This window comes from Haliaeetus albicilla, chromosome 12, assembly GCF_947461875.1.
Source record: "Haliaeetus albicilla chromosome 12, bHalAlb1.1, whole genome shotgun sequence".
NCBI lineage: Eukaryota > Metazoa > Chordata > Aves > Accipitriformes > Accipitridae > Haliaeetus > Haliaeetus albicilla.
Genome location: NC_091494.1, coordinates 9351127 through 9374395, shown reverse-complemented (window position 1 = coordinate 9374395; position 23269 = coordinate 9351127). Strand labels below are relative to the sequence as shown.

General features: G+C 41.3%; 1 protein-coding gene across 4 annotated transcripts in view; it reads left to right on the top strand.

The window, feature by feature from the left end:
- The first annotated feature begins 303 nt into the window (after positions 1 to 303).
- Positions 304 to 23269, top strand: part of TLN2 (talin 2) — a 204711-nt gene continuing 181745 nt past the window's right edge. For 3 of the 4 annotated variants that reach the window (XM_069797992.1, XM_069797993.1, XM_069797990.1), the window contains exon 1: positions 826 to 981. The gene's annotated coding sequence lies outside the window, so the exon portion shown is untranslated. Of the gene's footprint in view, positions 589 to 825; positions 982 to 23269 lie in introns of those variants that run through there. The other variant, XM_069797991.1, reaches the window with a different exon arrangement.

Genomic DNA, 23269 nt, shown 5'->3' with positions numbered 1-23269 from the left:
AGGTGCGCCTATCTGGGTAACACTGACAGGGCCTGAGGGAGATGAGCGAGTCCCAGGGGTTCGGGAGGGAAAACCGCCCGGCTCAGGGCGCAGGGGGGGGTGTGTGGGGGGGGGTGAGCCGAGGTTTGCTCCAAGTGAGTGTACAAGACTTCGGCACTTCGCTGTGGGCCCCCGGGGCGACCGTTAGCCTACGGCGGCGGGGAGCCCGCCGAGCGCAGCGCCGGCGGCGGGAGGCGCGAGGCCGCGCGCGCGCTGCCTCAGGGGCCGGGCGGGCGCATCGCGCCTTCGCAGCAGCCCTTGCGCAGTCAGCAGCGGCAGCAGCAGCGGCAGCAGCAGCGGCGGCGGCCGCCCGGGCGGTAGCCCCGCGCCCCGGGGCTCGCTGTGCCCTACAGCTTTGTTCTCTTTCTCGCGGTAAAAGATGCTGAGCTCCCCCGGCCTTCTTTCTCCTCCTCCTCCTTGAGGAGCCGCCGTGCCGCGTCCCCTCCTCCGCCGCTGACTGCGGTCCTGGACGGGTGGAGGGGGAGCGACGCTACCTCATCGCCTCAGCGAGGGCCGCGGCCGGCGGAGGTGCCTCGCCCTCACGCCCAGGTAAGGGGGGCCCTAAGCCCTCGGCCCGGCGAGCCAGCTCAGGCCGGGTTCCCCCTCCCGCCGGTCTCCGGGCGCAGCGGAGGGCTGGGCAAGGCGGGAGCCGCGGGTCGCTCGGGCTGGGCGGGCGGGCGGGCGTTCCGGGCTTCCCGCGCCGTGGGGCGGGCGGTGGCGGAGCGGAGCGGGCCGTGCCGGGCGAAGGGCGGTGGAGCGGTCCCGGAGTGATGACGCGCTTCCTGCCCTCCCCGGCGGGGGTCTGCGCCTGGAGTCCGCAGCGGCGGCAGCTGCGGGCGGCGGCGGAGCAGGCGGGAGCGGGCAGCAGGCGAGCGGGGGGGAAGGAAGCGAGCGAGCAGCGGGGCTTAGGCGCTTTGCACTGCTACAGTAACGCCTTTCCCGGTAGGAGCCCGCGAGGACCCCCTTGTCCTGCCCTGCCGTTGCACGTTGCATGGAGTGTCTTGGTCCGTGCTGAGCCGCCGAGAGGGGGAAGACTCCGCGCAGGGCTGAGCGGCGGGAGCGCGGAGCCGCTCCGTGCCTGCGGCGTTTCAGCTGCCGCTGGGTTTCGCATGTAGTAGGCGGCAGCTGCCGGTCGCCGGTCCGGCGGCGGGCGGCGGCAGGCGGGAGCTGCGCTCCGTCCGGCACAGCCTCGCCCGCGCGTAGCGCTGCCTGCCCAACAAGTTGCCGGTTCCAGGGAGGACAGCGATAGCCTGGTCCAATGTCGTGCGGGGAGCCGGCTTGCCGCGGCCCGGTAGGGCTCCGCCGCCGGGCGGGCTGAGCCCCAGGAAGGGGAAAGCGGCTCTGGCTCACCTTCCCTTCGTCAGGAGCCGGGCCGAGGTGGGAGGGAAACCGCGGTCCTTTGGGATTCCTCCCTGAGCCGTATAGGATTGGTACGGGAGGGAGGTGCTGGGGCGGCCGGCTCCTCGCAGCGCGTCTGGAGGAGCTTCGTGTGGCCGGGTCGAGGGGTGGGTTTGCTCGACCGACGGAGCTGTTCGCCGTTGGGCGCTACTGGCGACCGCGATCGAAAAAAAACCAAAACCAAAACCCAACCCTTCTCGCAACACGTTGGGGAGCGACGACCTCCCAAGGACGATCGTGCCGCGTGTTTATACGCGTATACTTATATCCATTTATCTGTGTCTATGTCCGCCTCTTCCCACCAGACCCGTGAGACAGCTCGGGTTGGAAGCGGGTCGCGGGCCGGTCCCGTGGAGCCACCCCGGAGGGCAGGGAAGGACGCGTCCGCCCCTGCGCAGCGCAGATGAGGATGGGTGGGCTGGTGAGCCGCGCTGTTCCGCGGCCTCCCGATTCCCCGGGCCGGCCTGGGAGCATGCAAACGGCCAGCGGCTCTGGGCTACCTGCCCCGGTGCAGTAGGACTTCATGCCCGCGACTGGCTAAAGCACAAAACCTCCCGTGGTGTGATGTGGCAATGTGTGCTTGCGGAGGGCCTGTCCACGCTGTGGGTTGGGGTCCCCCTGCATATCCTGGCAGCTCTCTTTCTTTCGTGCCCCCCTAGCAGATGGCTGTGGGGTGCAGGGCAGAGTCTTGCCTTTGGGTGACTAGAGGGCCCCGACACAGTGCCACTGCTTGGGCACTGCATGGGAACACCTGTCTGGGAACTGGTGCCTCCGCTGTCTTTGTGCTCACCTTCTGTAGTGCTTTTGTTTTGCTGACCAGCCGCTTCAGTTTATTGAGGCTCTACATTTTGTGTGTTAAAATGCTGCTGCAGTGTCTAGTTAGATTGTGGGAATGTTCATTGATTGAAAAAACTCTGGCGGATTAAACAATTGCCTGCTTCTCTCCGAATCTTTTAAAAGTTTATTTTATAGACCTGTATTTTAGAGCCAAGTTTGAGCCATATTAAGTTTCAAACCAGAAAGCCAGTTCTGAGTTTGAAAGTATGTTGTTTAAAGGCATCAGGAGTTCTGCATCATTGAGAGGGCCCAATAGCTATGGAAAAATGTCCGTATGATTAAAAAGCAAAGAAGCAACACGTTTCTGAGATTGCTCTTGCTTATGTAAAATGTCACTTACTTATATGCATATGGCAGTGTGTTGCAAGTGTGAGTGCAAGCTGCCAGTCTTAGTTATAAATACCTTACAAATTATACTATATGAAAAGCCTTCATACCTGTTTGAGATAATGGTCAGTCGTTCTTCTAACAGTACAGCTGTTAGCTAAGTTAACTATGAATTAAGTTGACTGAACTACCTTATCTGCTTTAATTTTCAAAACATGAAATTTTTAAGGCAGTGCCTTCAGATTGAAGGTTATCACACAGCTAGGGGGGGAAAAAATCTCATGCCTCTAGGAAGTGCATTTCATGCGAGTTTCATGATGCCTCATTTAACTCACAGGTCACTGCAGAACCAAAGGGTTAAGTGGAATTTTCATCTAGTTTATCTGTTGGTGGCAAAATTATTGAGCCTAAGTAAGATAAGAATACTTCTTGTTTCTGTTGCCCATCTAAGTCTCTGGGCTAACTGTGACAAATCTGGGCAATATTTAAGTCTGAATCTCAGTATAAGATTTGATAAAGACTATAGCAATTTCATATAGGATACCCATTCGTTTTACCATTCAGACTACAGCAGTTTACCCTGAATAATTGTCCTGTGTGTTCTTACAGTAACATCTGTTGCATGATGTCATGTAATGGAATGTAGTACAGCCCAATTTAAGTTGATTTGAAATGTTGCCATTGCACTGTAGTAGTGCCTGAGAGGGCGAGGGGTTTTTTGGTGTATGTGTGATGGATAGATTGGTTAGGAGTAGATAATGTTAAGAAAAATGAACTTGCATTTGAATTGCAAAGGATTAAGTAATTTTAATCTGAGCCCGTTTTGTTATACAGTTTTACTTAGACTTCTTTCATCATTTGCCAGCTAATCTAATCACTGAATTCTATTTACATTAGGAAATGCATCTATAGTTATAAATATAACTGATTAGTACAAAACACCACTACAGTAGATTCAAGGCTTTTATTTTGGAACGGGAGGAGCGGACTTGAAACAACTATCTGGCTGTGGCATAGCTTGAGCTGCGTAATCTTCATGAAAATTTTTGCTGTGAAAACCTTCTTTTACTTGGTATTGTTTCTACAAAGATTTGACTCTGCACAGCAAAGATGTTGTGAAGCATTAATATTTGGATTGTATCACTTCTATGTGCTTACTTATATAATAGATAAATATATTAAATCTGTGTAAATGCAAGGTCTAGGCAGCTTCCAAAAATGCCAGTACTTAGTTAGTCACCACAACTAGACAGTAGACATCCACCTCCATTCCTTCTTGTGGCATCGTAGCTGTTGGGATATCAGTGTTGTATGTTCATGAAATGTGAGCAATACCATTTGCTGAAGCATCATTCCATTCCATAATTTTAGCATTAAAGTACCGAAAACACCATTTGAAATAATTCCTAGCTTCTAGTCCTATCTGAACCTCAGAGATTTCAATAAACTGCCAAATGTATAGGCATCCTGATTTTTTTTAATTTTTTTTTTTTTTAACATGCAGAGTTTCTTGCCAGGAAGTTCTTCTCCAGATACTGCCTTTGCACCAGGCTGTAATTAGGAAAGAGGTGTGAATGTGTTTACAGACCACTGTATCCAGCTTTCAATTCCCCGCCCCCCCCCCCCCCCCCCCCCCCCCGCTCTTGAATCTTTAAAAGATTTGGCAAATCTGCTTATGCATGTTTCTGCAGACAATAGAATGCTGATGCAAATTGAGAACAGCAAACAAAATGGTTGAGTTTTGTTGCAAATGTGGGGAGGCTGTCTTAATAGGCAGTATTTTGCATATTAGGTTTCATTTGTTTACTTTTGGATTTTAGTGTGTCAGTTGGGTCAAATGTTACATATAGCTGGAAATTGTAGTTTCTGGTAGTCCTGTCTGTTAGTACCTGAAGGGGAATGCAGGTTTTTGCTTCTGGGATTCTGCTTTTGACCACACGTGGTTATGAAGAGTATAAATTAAATTGAACTGAGGAACTTTTGGGGGCAGGGGAGATGCAAATGATAAAGCAGAGGTTTTTTTCAGAGTAGCCTGGCTCCCAAGTTCCAGAGGCTACGTTAAGCAGAATAATACAGGCTTTTGCAAGTCTGTGGATGAGATTGTTATGATTATGGACACCATGTTGTGTCATAAGGTCTTTTATGCCTTATTTTTATTGTTGTGATTAAACAATCAATTCTTTTTCAAAAAGAATGTCTGGTTGCCTTGAAGGTAGCCCAAGCTACTTAGATGCATAAGTGCTAGGCTGATCCACAGGGTGCTGAAATCCTGGGTTTGATCAATATTTAGAGAATTGTGGCCTTCTATCTCTGGGTGCAGTAAAGACATCCCTTTTGAGTGAGACTGATGTGCTTGGGGATGAGATGGTGGCGAGGAGCCTGTGGTTAGTTTTGATGCCAGACTTGTAACTGTGAGCACTGAATTTTCTAGGTTACTGTCCCTGCTAATGCTGCTGAAAACTCATTTCACAGTAGTGCCAGAGAACCATTTCCCTGGGTGTGTTGTGTGCACACACGCTTATCTTGGAATTGAGTTTGAATTAGCCTGTGTACTTGAAGCAATTGTGATAACATTTTGATATTTTCCACTTCCAGTTGGAAGCTGGGATTCCATCCCCAGAGATCCACCCCCTCAATTCTCAAAGCTCCAGTGCCTTTTTACCCAAGCATCTTCATAAAGCTAGAAAATGCACTAACTGACCTCACAAGGTGAGGTTGACCATACAACAATAAGTTTTGTCTTAAAATATCTTTACAGTACTACAGTGCTGACTTCTTACTTGTAGTCCCTTTACTTGGCAGTGACCAGTTGAATTTTTGCCAAGATGGGTCAGGCTGGCACTTGAAACTGCCTTCCTTGCATTCTCAGTAGGTAGCTCATCTTTCTGTGTTTGGGCGGCAGGAAGAAAGTGTGAACTGAAGTGAATTGTAAATGAACCTTGTGTCTTTCTATCTGGCAACTTTTGTAAGGTTGAGATTTCTGATTTCCATGAAAAAGTGACTTGTAACCCAGGAATAAGCAGGAGGCTCTCAGTCTTCTAAATCACAGCAAATAACAGTTGAGGTGATAAAGAATCAATGGTACTACATGGGCTGTTTATTTTTTCAAGTCAAATAACAATTTATGTTTGTCAGCTGTGGTAGAGAGATTTGTTGCTATAGTATATCAAAGTCTTAGTGTTGCTGAAGCGTTTGGCATAGTGGTGTGAGGACCTCGTAAACAATAGGATTGCCTTCAGAGTTTTGTAATGCTTTTCTTATTACATGTTCTTGTTTATTTTCATATAATGATCTCTCTTAGCTTTCTTGGGAGTTGATATCTGTAATATGGTAAATAACCCTTTGTTTCGGCTACTTCAAGTCTAGCTTACCCTGTGGTTTGTTTACAGTGGTGGTATGTACTAATGGGAAAGTTGTGATTGTTCTGGAATGTGAGATTTAAAGTTCAGGTATAGATGACAAATATGTGAGCATAAAACAGTTTCAGAAACTTACTGATAGTAGAAATCAGGCTTGAATTTGTATTACGCCTTAAAGGCAGTTATGACAAGTACCTTTTACCTTTGTTCAATTTAAATGTGCCAAATGCTGTGTAGCAGGAAACAGCATGGTGGCACTTGGCAGCAAGAATGGAAGCAGCAAAGGCAGGTTATGAATATCTGATGGAAATGATAATCCCTGTTGGCGAAAAGACCTATGGTATTCTAATGGGAGGGATTGTGGCAGGAATGTGGTGGTGGTGTAGGACTGAAGCACATGATGCACAATAAAAATGTTGAAATATTAGGACAAAGCCAAAATTTAGCAATGGGGCTACAAATGAATATCTGAATAAATGAGATCAGGAAGCCAAAATTGAATGCTCCAGTTCCTTGTAGCCTGCAAGTTTTGTAATTCTTCCTTATGATTTTCCCTCTTTTGACTAAAAGATTTTTAGATTCATTTTTGTTGCAGTATAAGGAAACATCTCCTGTTGGCAAGGAGGTATCTGAACTATCTGGGGAAAGGATCAAGTAGGAGCTACGACTGCACAGCAGGCATGCAGGGTGAAGCAGAAGGAACCAGTGGCATGTCTTCTGAGTCAGGGTATCACTAAAGGCACTATTACAGGGAGGAAGAGATAAATGTCCAACTTGAGTTTAAAACAATGAAGGCTGTAGGAAATGAGATCACTCTGTTGTGATGTTTAAAGTTGGAAGTGTTATATGCAACAGCTGAGGATGTACAGACCCCAAGCAAGAACCCAAGATCTTATAGTATATACCAACACTGAAAAATATTTGTTTGTTTTTTAATTTAAAAAAAATCCAGTGGCTGTGTTTGCAGTTGTCAGTAGGGTCCAGATCAGCCTGACTGTAGCTGGATTACCTGTTTAGCTGCACTGTGATACTAACCAGACTTAAAAGCAGCTGAGGAGAAGAGAAGCATAAGTGAATGTACAGAAGACTGAAACCTGTGAAGAAAGGGTAGTTAACTAAACTTTGCCTGGTGAGATGGACAGACCAGACTACGGATTAAGCGCAGAACAAACCCAAACATGGAGAGAGGCGGGGTTGCAGCAGATCTAACGGGCCTTGTCGGAGGCCTTTGTATGTAGTGGACATGGATATGGAAGGGGTCAGTTCAAATGGGTTCACAGGTGCTTTATGGGTGAGTGACGTTTTGTCCTCTCTCTGTACTTAGAGAGCCAAGAAGCCAAAGGCCAGCCTAAATGAACTTTTCCCAAGAGTGGGAAAATAGTCTGTTAGTGGTGCTACCTGCATCCATAGCTGCGGGTAGCTGGAGGACATAAGACACTTCAGTCTTTCTCCTCTCCTTTTGTACGCTGCCTGTTGTTTTGTTCCAAATGGGCACCTCATTCCAGAACATGCAGATACTTACCTCTTGCAGGGAGATGCTTAGCCACTGCTGTGTGGCTGTTCCTGAAACAAAATGGTCCAATCTTGAAAAATCCCACTGTAGCAGTCACAGCAAACCATCCAACATCAACACAAAGCCTTCTAGTAACATGGAAAATAATTGTTTGAAGCTTGATGATCTTGAGGAAAAGAACAGTTATGTTCAGTAGGTGATCACCTAGTGGCACAGTAGGGGTAGAAAGCCCAAGTATGCAAATTTCTTGGTAGTATTTTTGAGGAGGAAGGAGGAAGTGTCACTTTCGCTATCCTAACAACTTTTTTGCTGCTGCCTGGTTTGCAGCACAGGCCCGTCCATCCCAATAGTTGGTGGCTGCCTGAGCTCTAAAGCAAATATTTCATGAGTGAAATTGCTCCGTGAGAGGATTTAGGGAAGTGCTATTTGTTCTGAGGTGACTTCTTGAACAGTACTCTTAAAATTCTAGTTCTTTACTTCTTGAATAGTTCTTGAAAGCAAAGGCTTTCAGCAGCCGTTTTGTATTAATTGCTGTGATGATCAAGGTGCTAGCCAAATTTTAATCTATTCTGCCTAACAAAAAGCAAGATATATGAAATGAGAAACTATGGAATTCAAGTTTCACAATTCTCTTGTTTTCCTGTAAGGAAGCCCACAAGACAAAGCATTAAAATATTGGAAGGACCTGGGTGGAAAACATATTCTTAAAGATTTCATGTCAGAACTGTGGCTGACTTTGTAAGAACACTCCAACAGAATGGCAGGGCTTTAGTGGCAGAAATGAGGCAGAAAAATACTTTGATTGTGGTACAAGTGTGTGGTTAAGGTGAACTACTTATGCAGCAGTTGTTGGAGATTATTTAACACAGATAAACAAAGCCTGCAACTAGTTAGAAGGGTAGATGTGCCCTGAGGAACCAAGCAAATCACTACTGAAACAACTGTAAGGCCAGCCCATGAAAGTAACTCAGTAATGACTGTGAATATCTGTGCAGGAAAAATGTGTTCCTACCTAATGCTATTATCATTCCTTTTCAAAGATAAATTGAAGTTTGAAGCGTTAAAAATGCCATCTGCATATGAGGGCAAAATGCCCTGTTACTGTAGGCTGAAAACTAAAAATTAAAACCAAAACACTATGTTCCATGTGGATCTTATTACAATCAGCAATGGCCTTAATTTCTTCCGAATAGTATTACCAGCCTACCAGGTCATTTAAGGCAGTGGTTTCCAAAGATTTTTTTTGATCTGTCACCCTTGTCAGTAAAGATTTGTGAGCATGCACCCTCAAAAGACATATATTTATTTATAAATTATACACATATACCGCTGTACTAATATTATGTACACTATAAAACATATGCAAAATAGAAATCAAGAAAGGATGAGATAAACACTATTTTAAAAATTTGTTTTATTTCTTAACAAAAACCATTTTTGCTCTTGTTTAAAAAAAAATCTTGTAGTGAGAGCTATGTGATTGAATATGCTTCACTATTTTTTTTTTTAAATCTTGGTTTAACACTTTGATACAGCTATTCAAAGGTCTGGTTCTAAGTTCAGTTTATTTCAGTACTTGGTTTTAATGGCTGTCATAGCTGAAAAGGACACCTCAGAAAGATACGTAGATCCAAATGGAAGAAGTGCATTGTTGGTTGTGTTTACTAAATCATGATACTAATTTTCCACTCCCATCCACTAATTATGCAAAAATTTTTCTGGAATTCATCTATTAAATTTCCATCTTCCCTGATGTCAATCAGTTGTTCTTGCAAACTAATGGGAAGGTGTTGCATTCTTCTTTTTTTAACAAATGCATTTAAACCCCCCTGAAACTCTTAGAATATTTTTAAACAGGTTAGGAAATAATGTTTCCAAGTCTTTTAAGTATACAGATTTCAGAGGTTTTTATAGGTGACACATCATTTTCAGCAACAAAACCACATAACAATGGAAACATTTCCAAAAATCTGTTTTCAAAACAATCTTTGTAGAGTGAGTTTCTTTTGAAAAGCAGTTACTTTCTTGCTCACTGTTAAAATGTCAACTTTACCTTGAAGGGACACCTTAAGTGTGTTTTGTTTGTTTTTTTAAATATCTGGTAGGTAGCATTCTTATGACAGTCACTTGTCACAGAAAAGGTCAGCAAATTTTGAACAGTTGTCTTTGTGGAAAAAAAACTGCATAATGCATCTTTAAGTTTGACAACTCTTTTAACCACTTTGCCGCAAGATAACCAGCAAACCTCAGTGTGGGAGTATGATTTTCATGGTCACTCCCCATCTCATTAAAAGGTATTGTAAAGATTCTGCTATTTAAAGTTCTTGTTTTTATAAAATTAACCATATCAGTGACATCCTGTAGCACTTTGTGCACTTCTGGCTCCAACTTTGCTGCAGTAGCTTGCCTATGAATGGTGCAGTGAAAGAATTGTACATGTGGTTCTATCTGTAACACACTGGAGCCCTTTTTTTTCCTTTTTTTCTTTTAAATTCTGTTCAAAGATGCCACTCCAGTGATTACACTTGCAAAGTTTTTCCATAAAATGGTGTTTCTATTAAAGAAATAATTTACTGTTGAGAATACTTTGAGTCATCTCCAGTACATCTTTCCTGTAGTGACTCGAAAAAAAGTAGTTCCTTGTGTATTTCATCACTGAAACTATCTAGCATATACCGTAAGCTGAGACATGTTAGAAACATCTGTAGCTTCAGCCAACATTATAGCAAACCTCCCACACTGCACAATTTATTCTAATACTTGTTTCTTCAAATTTTTGGCTGTTTTCTATATGTCTTCCAGCAGTATTTGCTGACAAAGGAATGCCAGATTCTTTTCCATGTATTATTTCGGCCATTTTTTACTGCAGCAGGAAGACCAAGTGCTTCCCCAATGGTTTGTAGCTTTGTCTCTTTTGCTATTAAGTAAGAAACCTTAAAAGAGGCTTCTGAAGGTTTATCATTAAGTTCAATGGTTTGTTTTTTTCTTTTCTTTTTAAAGTACTATATTGAGTATCACATGACTTGAAACCAGTGCTGAAGAAATTGTAGAGATTTGTTGTCATGTTCTGGGTGCTTAGTTTTTAAATATCTTGCTAATCGTGATGGCTTCATACTATCATTAGCTAATATCTCAAGCCACAATGTACACTTAGGGTGAGGTTCATCATTAATGATAGCAGATGTAAATCCATATTTCAAATAGTCATCTTCATAATTTCAAATTCTTTTGGCCAGCTTTTTGTCAGATCTGATTGGATTATTGATTTTACCTCATAACAAGTCTGACAAGGAGCTTGTACTGGGGGTAGAAGATCAGCTGATGCATGTGGATGTTGAAGCAAAAGCAAAATCTGTCATGGCATCTGTGTACCTGACATAACATAACACAACACTTCAACGTCTTCAGGGTCAGAGGTGATTTGAGAAAGATTGCAACTGTAGAGGGCCCTAAACCATTTGTGTATTTCCCTGGTTAGAATTCCTCGTCTTCACTTGCTTCTGCCCTGGTTGTATATTCTATTATTATTATAATTCCTTTTCTGTGCTATTAAACTGTCTTTATCTCAACCCATCCCTTGACGTGGGGTGAGGGGAGTGAGGGAGCGGCTGTGTGTTGCTTAGTTGCCAGCTGGGGTTAAACCATGACAGCCTCGCATTCTTGTACTTTAAAATACGGTATTCAGTTATGTGACCCAGGTGCATTGTGAGAGCATGCAAATTTTTATGAGCATGTCTTTGTGAATTGTGGCCTTAGGTCATGCCAGTTAAACTTTTAGAAATGAACATTCCTAAATGATTTAAGTTTTCTTAGTTTGGTTGGGCTTTTTTCCATCCGGGACTTCTTAGAAGGGACAGCAATTCTTACTCAGTTTGTTTAGCAGCCAACACAATGTAGTTCTCATCCTGCCTGAGGCCACAGTGTCTTCCCTTAAAGATAAATTTCAAGTACCTGCTAAACATCTGCTGTCAGGCACCAGTACTGTCTTGGTACCTACCCAATAAGTGTATCTCCTCATGTACAGCTCAGCTTTCTGTAGCTGTCATGTGAGTTTTAAGGAATGAAGTACAACTTTAGCCCCTGAGGAAGATGCAAAAGCAAGGTGGGGTTGCAGATAACAGGCCTTTGGGCAAAAGCAGAAGATAAAGCAGGGAGTTGCTTTTTGAAAGTTGTTTACAAGGCACTTAAAAATGAAAGGAAAAAGAAATGTAGAATGAAGACAGAAAATAATAAAAAGAAGAATGAGAAAAGCATTTTTTTTAAAAACTGTAGTTACAGCTTTGTAAAGGCTGAAGATTTGCAGTTGTGTGGTATTGACTAATTTTTTTTTTTACCTGGACTACATACTCATTTCAAATTTCTTGTTTAAGGTGTACCTTTCATTATTTAAACCAAAATTGCATTACTACCTGTGAAATAGTCTCTGTACTACCATAATCAGATATAGAAAGCAGCCATCTCTTCGTAGCAACAGACTTTCTAGAACAGTTGTATTTGGTACCAACACTTATTTCTGATGTGTTTAATGTAATATTTTTTTTCTTCTTGAGTTATGTTGTTCTGTAAAAAGAGTCTCCAATTCAGCTTTCTTTTATTTGGGTTGTTTTTCTTTACATTTATTCTATGGGACCTAATTCTCCCATGACGTATGAAAAGTGAATCAGAATGCTGGAGACTTGTGGAAATGAAATTTATCTTCCTTTTGGGCCTCTAGTGTTTAGTAGAAGTCAGTTGTTTTCTTTCTTCAGTCAATCTATAGATGTTTGAAATTACTTGTGCTTGTTGGGAATTTGCCATTTGAAATGTAAGCAGTTCAGACTTAAGATATCTCCAAGTAGCTTGGAATTAGAAATGCTTTCTTCTGACATTCAGGTGATATTCAGCAAAGCAATAGGAAAATGCTTCTTTATAAGTAATAAGCTAGTGAAAATCTAGTATTTGTATAATCAAGCTTGCCTAAGGAGTATGACTGTCTTGTTAGCTAGGGGAATGCAGTCTTTTGACAGCATTGGTTGACAATCATATATCTTGATCAGTGTGAGTGTATCGGTGACCATTAGCTAGTGAAACAACTGCACGTATGATAGAGGAGCTGCAGCAAGTAGGACAGAGGCTAGCTTTTGCTTCTATTTAATGTTTTTTCTTGTTTAGAGTCATGGAATGCTTGCATGAAACCAGCTCATTCTCCAGAATGCAGCTGATACAAAATGGGGCCAAACTGAAGTATTTGCAGAAAAAATTTAAAATGGTAAGGCTTGGTGAAGAATGCAAACAGGTTAATCTGGGTTATTGTTAGGCATACTCTGGTTGGATAATGAATGTCTTGGGAACAAAAAAATGAAACTCAAGTGGTATGTGGTATCTTGGTGCAAGTCCCATAGTCCAGAAATTCAAGGGATTTCTGGAATCTGGGTTCGGCAAAAGAAATCTGGGTTCGGCAAAAAAGCTTTAGTGTCAAGTGGAAGACAGAAGTCCTGACTAGTAGTTAACTAATGAGTGTATTTAGAGCAGAACTTTTAAGACTGAAAATGTGCATTTCCAGCGTCCCTTCATTTCTATTGAAGGCTTGTTGTTTGCTTATTCAAGAAACAAAGTAGGGATCAAACACGCCATCAACAAGCATTGACCTCAGAGTTAAGTCTGGTGTCAGGGGACATGGATGGCTCCAGATTGCCATTTATGTGGTTAGATATGTAGAGGTTATAGGGCTTGTTGCTACATATTCGGATATACCTACTTTGAAAGGCTTTTTTGGCACACAGAAGGGAAAAGCTTGCCATCTCTTTTGCAGTGGAACACATGAATCAGTGTGGTGCTCTAAAGCTACCTATCAAGATCCTTTGTGTAAAGAGAATACCCTTATGAGGGTTTTGATAATAATAGCTGCTTTGTCAAAGAAGACTTCTCTATTATGCAAAGCTTTAAATTATCTGTCCAATATACAGTGGACAGTGGCTGCTATCTCCACTCAAGGGGGATGAAGACAGAGCGTACTTAAGGTTCTCTAACCTAGATGTTACACTGCAAATGAATGATACAGTGCTGTATCTTCCTCATGGAATGAATAAACAACTAAAGCACTGGAAACAAGTATTTACTTTAGAAGAGTCTGATTTTTGAGCTGGAAGAAATAATCTGATAGGTTAAACTATTCTGAGAATCTCTGGAAAAGTCTGCAGGGTGCTGCAATTTACAAGTATAATAAACCTTAATTTCAGTTTGTTTATACTTGTAGCTAGTGGTTTCTAAATGTCTGTTCTTGGCTTGTTTGGGGGCAAGTCTTGCAATAGTTGTTTCCTGCAACTGAACAAAGAAGCAGTGTTTCTTAAGTATTTGAGAGAAAATAATATATAGGCAAAAGGCAATGTTTACCAGGTAGTGGAGAAAAGGAACTTCTCAGTAATCCAGCTTTGAAATCCTTGAATCAGAAAAAAAATCTTGTTTTCCCACATGTGCTCCTTCTCCCATGCACGCTCTGTTGTCCTGCTTTAGTGTCTGCTGCTTAATGATTCCAAATACATAGAGGCTTGTGTTTAGTCCTACATAAAACAAAATGTAGACAAGAAGAGGTTTGCACACTTCTAGATCTGTATGAAGTGTGTGTTAATGTTGATACCTTCTCACATTGAACCGGATGATTGCACCTTTTGAGCTGCTGCTTCAAGTTCTTGTCCCACTGAGATACCTATGCTTTGACTGCACTTAGTAGTTTGGGTTTTTTTAAGGTGTTGTTAACAATCATATAACCTTGAAATGCAAAATAGATATAGCTGCTGTTTAGGTCTCCATGGTGACCATGGGATCCTGAAAATTAAGGAAAATATTTGACTTCCTAGGGCCCTAGGTACATCTAGGCCCTATGGGTTTAGGCTGAAAACTTAGAAAAGTGCTTCTTCAGGCAATGTAGAAAACTGTACATACAATATAAAACATTAAACACAGTTTGTAATTGCAAGAGAGGAGGTCTGTGGTAGTGTTAAAGAAAGGTTTTCTGTTGGGTTTTGAGGTTTATAGAGATGAATTAAACTTTATAAATTACTCCAAAAACATTTTATAAGTAGTAGTTTGGGCTGCCTCCGTAAAGTGTCAAAAGAATAACCTTGCTGTATGAACAGTTACTGCAGTTGAAGACGATGTCAGTTATTAATGAGATGGTGAAGTTGTGCTTTCTGTTGCATATACATGGTATTTTCTAATCTACTGAACACAAGTTTTCAATTGTACACAGAGGCACAAGTCAAAGCCTTTGAAGCACTGTGGAAGTCTGTGTACATGAGGGTAGTGGCTCTGAGGGAATGTGTGTGTAAAATAAGCATGTATATGATGTGTTGAATCTGTCTAAATGGGCACCAATATACCTTGTGGCCTTGGCAGTTGACTACTTAAGATATTTCAACCCACATATCAAAATAAATCCACCTAATTAGTGTTGATGATCAGAAGGAACTATATATTAATTTATTGTGAAGAATGGAAGTAATCTAACTTTAAGATGATTTGTTTGACTTCTTAAGGATAAATAGAAAGTCTCAGGAGTACCTGGTATTGATTTTGAATGCTTTAACATGGTTATTGTAAGTCAGAGGCAAGGACCAGTCTTTGTGCTTAAGCTGCTGAAGTGTCTAGACATGAATTGAAATCTGGAACTATTTTTGCAGCATTCTCTGACATAGAATGATGATGTATCATACCCTGTATCAATGAATTACTGGTATCCATTTCTGGTTTCTGCATTCTCTCTTAGAGAAAAGTGGGTTTGATAGTTTAAGGCCAAATTCTACTGTCATCTGATACTTCATTCTCTTCACACAGCATGTAGCCAATCTGTGGACTCTAGAACTTTTGGGCATCAGAGCTGAGTAGCCATATGGGCAGGGTTGATGTGGTTATGCATGCTACAATACAAGTCCTCAACTTCAGCCACAAACAGTACAATTTAAGTTGATAGCCTAGGGGGAACAATTTTTTCCTTGCATTGCATATATAGAGTTGGTTGAGTGATCAGGATTTTACCCTTCTCAGAAGCATTACAGGCATGTAATTGCTCTGTCAAAGGAGAAAGCAGAGACCTTGATGCGCAAGGGGGAAGTAACTATGTGTGTCATAGCAAATTGAGTTCCAGAGCCCAAATGTCAGGTTTGGATTTGAAAATTTAATTTGAAATACTGCCTTTCAGGCATATTTTGACCTATGGCTTGAGTTTGAAGCTTTATTAGACTTGCATCCCTCTATCCCTTCTTTCACATCCCATTCTCCAGTAATATTTCATATACTGACTGAGCATGATGGAAATAACATCTGAATTGCTGTATTCTGATGATACTTGAGAAACTCGGAGAGTAGATTTTGCACATTAGTGTTAATAGTGTTCAAAGTTTTTTTCCTAATTTGCAAAAGTATGCACTTTTTCAGGAAACCTAATATGTTCAAATTGTTGCATTATTTAAAAAAAATAAAAAATTGGCAGCTTCTGGAGGTGGCCCATTGGACGTCTAGCTGATTGATAGATGCTACTTATTGCCTAACCTTATTGTTGTAGGGGTTTTGTTTCCTGTACAGGTGATACTCAGAATCCAGTGGTGGTGTTTATAGTATCACTGAACAGGAATTACCCAAAATTATGATAAAATTTAGCAACTTTTTTTTCCTGAAATTATTAGTTAGTGGGATAAAAATTAACAAACAATATAGTGAACAAAGCTATTGTATTTAATACTATGTTTTAGGATAAGAATGTGTGAAGCATGTCCTTTATTATAAGCTTGGATATCCAAGGTACTGGCATAATAATCTGAAAACCACTTCTGAAAACACTTGCGTTGGTACTTTTTTGACAATGCTGTACAGTGACAAATTCAGTTATTTTTGATAATGAAAGTGCACCTTTTGTCCTTGATGAATGAATTGCCATCTCTTACAGTGAATATTAAAAATAAAACCTAATGTTTTTGAGCTAGGTTACATACCTAATGATATTTTGTCTTGAGACAGTCAGCAATTCGGGAAAGGTTAAAAGTGTTTTATCCATTTGGCCTGGGGATATATTTCTCTTTTTGTACTCAAAGTGATGTAACTGACCCCATCTTGCAGTGACATGTAACTTACAGTTTATTTCAGCTTCCCGAGCATTAATGCCACTTTGGCTGAAGAACTTGTAAGGAGGTTTTTTTTGCGTCTGGCTTGCTCTCTACTTGTGCCTTGTTTAGGATTTTGTATGTTACAAGTTTGGTTAAAATTAAAATTAAGATGAACTGTTAAGTGTGTGCTCTTAAGTTTCTTGCTTGTTTCTAATGGTAAAATAGAGGAAATGGTAAGATCTTGCAAACCTTGACTTGTACCTGGAATGTGAGCAGCCCATTTTTGGTACTCTGTAAATACTATGTATAGTTAATGTAAAAGTGGATCCATTCTCAGTTACCCTCTGTTACTATTTATCCCAAAACTCAAAAATAAGTTTCTTGGATTTTACTTGTTGGATTTTGGTTCTTAAATTCCCCCTCCGCCCTGGTTTTTGGGCATTTTTTTTCCCCCAACTGCTGCTGTGGTAAGCACTACTGAAATACTTAGTAGCTGCATATTGGAGTGCAGCCTGTGACAGTAAAGGGGTTATTCCTTGGAAGATGAGTGTCTGCCTTCATAGCAAGCACTCATTGTTCTATACATTGCCAGAATTAGTATCCTATGTTTCTATTTTGGAAAGAGCCAATCCTATTTTATTAAAACTAAGACTTTGGGAAAATGTCTCTTCAACTAGGTTTGAGTTTCAATACTTCAGATGAATGGCATAAAAATAATTTCCTTTGTCCAGTTACTGAGGATGGACCACTTGGCCTCTGTAAGAAGCAGTTCTTTCTCTGAAGGATTAACGGACCACAAGACAGATGCTTGTTCTTATGTGGTTCTTCCTTAGCCACTCTTAATAGGGAACATCTATTCCAGTTGCCTGGTGCTGACACTAAATACAGTCCTTGTTTTTATATGTTGGATGTGTTTAGCAACAAATATCTCATTCCAAATCTTTGTAAGAAATGCTTGTTGTCAAGTTGCTCCAGCATCACAGAGGTGCACCATCCATGCTGAACAATTGTCATTAATGCCATTTTCTTCTCAGCTATATTCTGTGTAAAGATAGGGTCCTTATTAATGGATTGATGTGTATTGAATCTTGCAGAAATGCTGCTGTCAAATCACCACATTAAGGGGTGAGATTTAGGCGTGCAATGGTTGGTTGAGAACTAGTGAGGAATCTAACCTTGCTGTGGAGGTAACACGTTGTGTGTGGTAGTGCACACAGGAAGTACAGTGAAGCTGGAGATGCTTACGTTATGTGAATAGCGGTGACTTGTCATCTTTTTCTTGAATATAGTTTTTGAAAGATTGAGCATGTTAAATCCACACATGATGATGTTGATTCAACCAGTGTAAATCTTCATGGTCCCTTAATCTGGGTTCTACTTTTTGAGCTATGTTTTAATCTCATCAACACTTAGTATAATTTCATGCATGATTTTCTCTGGAAGCCCTTTTGTTTCAGTTCAAGGAAGGTTATATTGGTTTGCTGTTGGTACCAGTTTGTGATAGCTGCTTATCAGAAGGCATGAAACTTTTTGTGCCAACTTTGAAGAACAGAATTCTGAACAGTGTTCTGTATTAAGCACTCTGGTAAACGTGGTTCCAAAGGCTACTTCCTGCTTCAGGTGAGCAAAGAGAATGCAGAACTCTATGCTGATTATTGTGGTTGTGAAGAATTTGTGACCCTTCCTATACTGCAACAAACTGATTTACAGTCTCTTGTGTGCAGAAACATCTACAAACCAGCTTCCTGACGTGATTAGCTACACTGCTGACCACCACTCAGTTTTTCCAGAAATTAGTAGCATAAATGGACTGTAGTACAATACCTAGCTTCTTGATGTAGAGGGGGCAGAAAAATATTTGGGCAGTGTATTGGCAGAAGACTTAGTTGACTTCCAATGTCTTCCAGTGTTAAGACAGATTCTGCCTGACAGTAGGACAGAAGTCTTGATCAACAGTGTGCTTTGATATTTTTGTTATGGGGAAACAAATAATGTTGTATTTAATCTTACACACTGTTTCTGGGTTGAGTTAGAAGCTGGAGATTCCCTTTGGAAGAAGTTGTTTCCAAAGATCGAAGTCTGCTTTATAAAGCAGACTTGCAGCCAAACCAATTTTTCAAATGAGCCCAACCAATGCAAAATCTGAAAAGCTCTAAGAAAGCTAGTATTAGTTTTCCTTATTTACTCCTCATTTCAGTGCCAGATACTTCCAAGTTCACTGCAGTTGTCATTAAGATAAGTTATACACAGAATGCTAAATGTTGACTTTGACTCGTTCGTGTTGTAGAAATGGTCAAAGTGTTTCTTGCTGGCTTATGAAGCTTTCAAATCACTGCCTTTGAGTGTTGTGATTGAAATACTTGTACCTTTCATTTCTTTTTCCCTCCCCTGCAGAAAAAGTTGCTTTGAGAACTGAGTGTTAAATTGGAAATGACCTTACTTGCCTTCAATTTTAAATGGTAGCAATAAGGAAGGGGATTCCCCTGCTGCCAACCCCCCCATTCATGGATTTCTGTTTTGGTTCAAACCATGTCTTACAGTGTACTTTGATTTCCAGCCCTCAACATGCTGCAACAAATTTGGTTGTATTCCAAAAGCTATGCACTTGAGATCATGAGCAGGTAAAGTTGCTGTGATACAATACTTTTTGTTGTTGTTGTTGTCGTCTGGGAGTTAGTCGAATTAGAGTTGCCACAACATTTATTGAAACAATGCCCTTTTCATATCCACCGCCATGTGCTTTTTTGTGTGCTTCATGCATTGATCTGGGCTATGTTGAACCATGAGTTAAGAAGCTGTTAATGGTGAAACACTACTGTGCCTGAAATTTGAAGAAAATAAGTCTTGTGTATGTGATAGCTTGAGAGGACAACACTGTTTCTTTGTTCATATGGCTTTCTCTTATGGGACTGCGGTTCTTGTACTTTAGCTGTTATGGAAGCTAAGCACTTGAAATAAATGGTAAAATAACTTAGTAATGTTTTGTTGTGTGTTCTTTCTTAAGACAACGTATATAAACCTCTTCTAAAAAAATCTGTTATGAAGCATTAGTAAAAATACAAAAATATTAAATAAGGTAATTAAACATTAATAGTGCTAACTGTTCTCAACCATTTAAGTACATATATTGGGTGGCTGACTAGCTGATCAATTGTCTTACTAAAATACATCTTTGGCCAAATGTAGGTTGGTACTGGCATTCAGTTTACACCTCACCTTCAAGTTATACTGTTTATAGCTCAAACTTCGCAATGCAGCAAGCGTTGGTGTGTTGGGAGGGAGCAATTGATTATTTAAAATGTGATTGTATGGTTGATCCTTGGTCTTGAAAGTAATGCTACTGGGACAATGTGATTTCTAATTCACTGATTTCTAGTGAGGTGAATGAAAAACGCCTGACTTCTGTAACACAGTGTAAAATGCTCTGTATCTGTTAGGTGCATGATAGAGCAGAATTAGTGGTATACCATTATTTTGTACATCACTATGATTTAATTTTGAAGGCAAAATGAAGTTAAGCTTGGCTTCAGACTTAATTGAAGGGCTGGTTAAATTGATTTGACATTAGTATTAGTTTTATGTCATTTCCTAAATCAAGACGGCAAAACTGTGGGAGCAGGTAAAATTCGTATGAAAAACATGAGCTGCAGATAGGCTCACGTCAAGCCTCTTCCATCCTTTTGCTCCTGTCATACAAACTAAAACCAGATTTGTCTGGTTCGGCCTCTCCATGATTGACACAAGTAGGTTATGAGTGGTGATTGTTTCTTCACAGCATGTCTCTCACTTGTGTTTCCCCCCTGCTCATTTGTTCATTGTATTGTAATTCTCCTCTAGAGATTGGACGTTTTATAATTTAACAGCTTTGGATTTTTGTGATGTATGTCATTTAATTCAAAATGCTGGAGCTAAGACTGCTGAAACAGTTAATCATGAACCAGTCTTTCAGATGTGTTCTTTGTTTCACATCTTCCTTTCTGCTGTCTTCAGTACTCATTTAACAACAGCCACTCCTCTTCCAATATATACTTGTGTTTAGCAACATTTGTTGCTGGGTTCAAGTATAAACTGGGAGAGGAGTGGCTGGAGAGCAGCCTTGCATAAAGGGATCTGGGAGTGCTGGTCGACAGCAGGCTCAATACGAGTCAGCAGTGGGCCCTGGCAGCCAAGAGGGCAAACTGCATCCTGGGGTGCATTAAACACCGTATAACCAGCCAGTCAAAAGGGATGATTATCCTGCTATATTCAGCGTTGGTGCAGCCTCGCCTGGAGCACCGTGTGGAGTTCTGGGCCTCACAACTTAAGAAGGATTGGAAGGTCCTTGAACAGGTCTAGAGGGCAACAAAGGTGGTGGAAGGGCTGGAAGGAACATCCTGTGAGGAGTGGCTAAGGCCTTGGGGTTTACCTAGTTCAGAGAAAAGAAGGCTGAGAGGCGACCTCATTGCTCTCTACAGCTTCCTGAGGAGGAGAAGTGGAGAGGGAGGTGCTGATCTCTTCTCCCTGGTATCCAGTGATAGGGCATGTGGGAATGGTTCAAAACTGTGTCAGGGGATGTTCAAACTTTACGTTAGGAAGCATTTCTTTACTTAGAGGGAGGTCAAACACTGGAACAGGCTTCCTAGAGAGGTGATCAATGCCCCAAGCCTGTCAGTGTTTGAGGCATTTGTTCAAGGCCCTTAATAACATGCTTTAACTTTTGGTCAGCCCTGGATTGGCCAGGCAGTTGGACTAGATGATCATTGTAGGTCCCTTCCAACTGAAATATTCCACTCTATTCTCGTTCCTTGGCTCAACCTGCAGAATAGTTTCTTGGTTTTCATGCTGTCAGTGATAAATAGCAAGAATAATTTTTTTCCCAAAGGTATGCTGGCAGTAACTTCTGTTGGTGCTTCTGCTTCTAGGGGACAATGCTTACTCAAAATTAGTTACCGTTTTATTTCTGTGTCAGTTGAGAAAACTGCCTCCTAGTAGTGAGATGACTCCATCAGTTTATTAGGCTTAAAACTTGCGTTTTTTTGTCTGTTCTTGTTGTTCTGTTTGATAGTCTAACTCATTTTTCTTGTATTTTGAGAGTAACACTGAGGGAGTGCCATTTTTGTGGAGCCCTAAGATGGTGCAGTCAGCTTCAAAAGAATTTCAGCATGTAAAAAGGTGTTAGTGTGGCAAGAGCTAGAATTTTCATTTTTCAGGTCTTGCTAATGAGCGTATCTTCTGTTTTGAGCAGATGAGTTCTCATTAAGTCTGGCTTTTGGCTTCAGTTCAGTTTGGGAAAAACTGAGTGTACTGGAAGTGCCTATCTAGCATAATGTATGATACCCTGATGACTTTCCTAAGCAAAGCTATTTTAAAGGCAGCAAGGTAGGCAGTATCTCTGCAGGTTTTACTGTACATGTATTGTTTGCGAAACATAATTTGTAGCAATAAGTTTCTCAGTGGAGAAACTATAACTAGCAGGAGCCCCGAATCTTTCATGTTACTGTTTCTTGGATTTTACTCCAACTATACATAGTCTTCATGAATCACTGATGCCTCATGCAGGCAGCTGCTTGACCAGTATAACTCCTTTGAAAACTGAAAAGAAATTAAAGAGTTTACAACTAGTTGATTTTTTTTTTTTTGAAGGAATGCATTCTTAAATGCCTCCTGGAGAATGTGTTCTGCTTAATTAAAAAAACTTCCAAACACTTGCTGAGCATAGTTCTAAGACAAATTGTAGAATCTTTCTGGTTAGGACCCAAACAGACCTGCCCAGAAACCATACAACCCTTAATAGCTTTAGCTTTGAGTATCTCTGTGGGCATTATTTTGTAACTTGCTAGGCAACATGCTGTTAAAATCCTGCTAATACTTTAGTTAACTTGATATCAGCTCAATTTTAAGTGACTGAAACCCAAAAGACTGGTTTTGTTGTTGGCTGTTCTCTTCCAGAATAACTTCCGCCAGTTCTGGTGCCTATGTCCACAGTCATGTGTAATGCATCTGCAGCATGGTCATTGCAGTTTGAGGAACTTTAGCTTCTTTGTGCATCAGCCATTGGTTTGAAGACTGAGTAATTTTCCCAGAATGAGAAACTCTTGTTGCATAATTGAAAGTATAATGGGAAAAACCTTAAGTAGTTCAAGTGGCTTGAGAAGTCCATGTCCCTGTTTTCCTGATCCTTAAGGTCAGAGGAGATATGTTTGCAATTTTCCACATGTGTGCATGTACACAGCTGGTCTCTAATAACCAATTGCTTGATCTTCTGACTGCTGTTACACTGAAGTTGTAGGCTGTAACTGTAGAAATTCCTGTGAAAGAGCTAGGTTAGTTTGACAAACTGGATCTACTTGCTGCTCCTGTTTTTTCTCTGGGCATTACCAGGCTCTCCTGATGATGTCAGGATGGTCAGTGTAATACTCTAACTCAAGTTTGGCACTTATTTGGTAGCTATGGAATTGTCTTTGCTCACAGGAGTGTTTCTTGAGTGTGTGAATGAAGGTGGAAACACTGTATACTCAGAGCTGTGTAACAGAAATTTGTGGTTGGGGGGTTTTTTTGTGTCCTAAAGACAGAAATGTAAGGAATTAAAAGTCAGTGGTGTTGTGTAATGAGAAGGAAGAAGCTGCTCTTGGCAAAAGTTACTTCAAAAGTGGAGGTTTACATTTTCCTCCTTGCATGCACTTGGATTCCTATCTGCTGTGGGTGAGGTATGAACCAAAGCGCAGAAGGCATCTGTGGTT